A 3,678-nucleotide genomic window follows, 5' to 3' on the forward strand; every position below is an offset into this window, starting at 1 on the left:
TGTTGTGGTTTTTAATAATTATTTCAATATTTTCAGTGCAGTTGTAGCTTATAGTGTTTCTGTTAAAGATTTTGTGAAGTTTGTGTGTTTTAGGGAAGTAGGGAAGTTTTTTTCAAGTTTATTTAAAACCATTTTAGCAACATTTGTGGAGACGTTTTTGTTAAATGGAGGTTGAACTATATATGATATTGCGCTTACAATTTTTTTGGGGTGTTTTTGTTTGATCTGATATTTAAGGAGCAGTTTTTTTTTTTTCAGTTTTTTTTTCTTTATTTTTTAGTGCTTGTTCATATTCGTTTTTAGATTAATTAAGTATAACTTCGTTTGAAGAATTTTGCGAAAGTCTGTTGTATATTTAAGTAGGTAAGTGTTTGATAATTTGTGGTGGGTGTTTAGAAGAGGTGTAGATGTAGTGAAGATTATCTTTGGGTTTTTCGAAAAGCCAATGAGTGTTTTGGGCTTAACTCAAGGTGACATCAAGGTAGTCAACTATTTTAAGATTTTTTTTCTTAGTTTATTTAAAATCCTATATATTGAATTTTTGGATTATATTTTTTTGCATTCGCTCCATTTCTTGGCAGTTAGAATTACGTATTATCAACAAGCCATCATCAAGTTTAAGCCCTATGTTGGTTTTTATAATTATATTGAGTAGTTCGTTTAGTATGTAGATCCCTACAAGTTCAAAAATTTATATATTATTTTTATTATTATTGTTATATATATATATATATATATATATATATATATATATATATATATATATATATATATATATATATATATATATATATATATATATATATATATATATATATATATATATATGTATGTATGTATGTATGTATGTATGTACATATACATATATATAAAGATTTTATAAAAGTACATATTTAACTCATTATAAAAGTCAATTGTTGCTTCTATATCATAAGAGTGTGCTTTTGCAGTTTGTTTACTTTTCTAAATATGAAAAATTATAAATTTTATTTTCCGCTTTGAGTATTATACATTTATGTTTTAAATATCTATCTGACAGTCGTTGTTTTTGCTTTGTAGACCTTTTATTAGAACTTTACTAAACCATGGTGAACTTACACTCTAAATAATGCCACACCAAATCAAACAAGATATTTTACGATAAGAAAACTAGTGAAGATGTTATTTACAGATATTTTTATCATAAAAAGGAAGGGAACAGCAGACTTCCTGAAAAAGCATAAAGAATGCTACAAATTGTTTAAATGTTGCATACATTAAATCTAGGAGTATAAAATTATATAGTGTTTATTTGAGATCAGTTGTTTTACTTTTTGATCGATTTAATCCTGAAATCGAACATTGCAGTTGTCCTGTTAGTTCTAGCAAGTTATGTACTTTTGCTTACTTTCACTTTTGTGTTTTTTTTAAACACAATAATGATAAAATGCTAACCGCGATAAAAACTATGAAAGAAAAGGTTTAGGCTCTATCTTGCACAGAACAGCTGAAAAGTGTAACAATTTTTTTAAATTAACTGAGACCTTAAAAAATAAAAAAAAGAGGTGACATAATTGATATTTCAGCAGATCCAGAACTAAACTATTTTTAAAAAAATGTGTCCTTAATTGTTTAAAAACTGAAACAACACTTTAAAAAAATGACTGTTTAGCTGTAACGAGTTTATTTTGTACTAATGAAACTGAAGTTTGAGCGCAAATCGTCTGTCTATCAACATTTACATTATAAATAGTCACAAAGAACTGCCTTTGTTTTATCAGATTGTATTTGCTTTAATACCTCATCATTTGATTTAATTGTACTTCACATAGATAACACTAAAATTGAAAACATTGACTTCTATATCAATAAAATCACAGAATATTCAAATGATAATAATACTAGAGGAAAAAATAACACTTATAAAAATAATACCAAAAGTGATAATATCATCCTAAATAACGCTGAAAATACTGATGTACAAAGCACTTATAACGGTTTAAACAGAATAGTATATTTCTTATTAATAGAGAGCGTTTTGATACTGGTATTGTGAGTATTGACCTAAGTAAGCGCATGGGTCCAAAACGATATGACATTAATTACATAAACATAGAACAAAAGACAAATAAAAGGCATGATTACAGAAAACATAAAATTACAGCTGGTTGGATATCTAATTTACTTTGTTTTTTTAGGAAACTTTTAAAGTTTTATATTATATTGGAATGTTTTTGAAAATAAGACCAGGCTTCTACTCCTGGTCTAGGCCATTTAGAAAATATTCAAAAAGGTAAATTATTTGAAAACTTCTTTGTAAAGCTAAAGTTGAAAAATGTCTATACTTTATTAGCCTAATTAACAATAAATATGGGTGTAGCCCTGATAAAAATATGTGACCCTAATAGAAGAAGTTTGTCAGACTAGAAAACTCAAAACTTTGATTGTTGATTGTGTTGTGCCATAAATAACGAGTAGAAAATTTTCCTCAATGCTATTTTCAATGCCAGCGACAGATTTAGTGTGAAGATGCAAAACGTTATGTTTTTTTATCATATCTACTAGAGACTAATACATCAAACATTTTTAAATTAAATTAAATAATACCTTATTAGTCATTGTTGAAGAAACAGTAAATTCAATATAAGGTTAGAAGAAAATGAAAAACGAAAATTATCTTGACATCAAGTTTTGCAATCTAATTTTGTTATGTTAAAAGTCAAATTTGGCAATCTGGTTTTGTTATGTGAAAACCATTAAGAAAATTTATAAAAAACTTAAAGTTTGTTCCCATTGTAATTTTTTCGAGATAAAAACAATTTAAATATTTTGAAAATTTTAATTTTGAACTTGTATATGTGAAGGGTTCCTTTTATAAATTTTATAACTATAATTTTCCCTACGCTTAATTGTATTTTTGTTTCAGCATATCACTTTGTTTTTATGATTGATTCAAGTTTTATTTTAGCTAGTCTGTTTTTTTTTATCTTTTCTCATATTGTTTAACTGGAATAATAATGTATGGCAAAATGTTTGTATTTTATCTCTCTTTTTATAAACTTATTTTAAACAACTTTATATAGATTTTTTGTACACTTTCTGATCTTGGTAAACGATAGGTTTTTGAGTAGACCATTCGAATGCTCTACTCAATTATAATAAAGCAGAAGCACAATACAATTGAAGCGTTTTAAAAATCTGACCAGAAAAAGTATAAATATTAGGATGTGGAACACTTGTTTTTAATTTTTTATCAAACTAAGAAGCTACCATTTTTTATTTTTTTCCCTACGTCGTAAACATAAGTGTGTGGACCGCTTCAAATGAGTTTGGCTAATGGTGTGAAATTTAGTATTAAATTAGTTTTTAATTAATTAAACTTTTTTAAATAAAACATGGTGTGACATTTAAATTTCTTATTTGTGATGAGACATCTAGAACACTATCGTTTTGAATGTCACCAATTTTTCGCGCCACAATTAAAGAATTTAATCTTAAAGAACTACCCAGACAGCAAGCTTATATTAGCCCAACGCAACTTTTAATATTGGAAAATTTGTTCCGTTGGGCCGACATTCAGCCAATATTTTTTTTCGACGTAGTATTTCAATTATCCAAATCCGCTTTTCACAAATATCGTACTATGTTGGGCCGACATTTGGCCCATGTAGTATTGGCCAATGTTGTTGCAGATCATTT

Source organism: Hydra vulgaris, chromosome 12, assembly GCF_038396675.1.
Source record: "Hydra vulgaris chromosome 12, alternate assembly HydraT2T_AEP".
NCBI classification, from domain to species: domain Eukaryota; kingdom Metazoa; phylum Cnidaria; class Hydrozoa; order Anthoathecata; family Hydridae; genus Hydra; species Hydra vulgaris.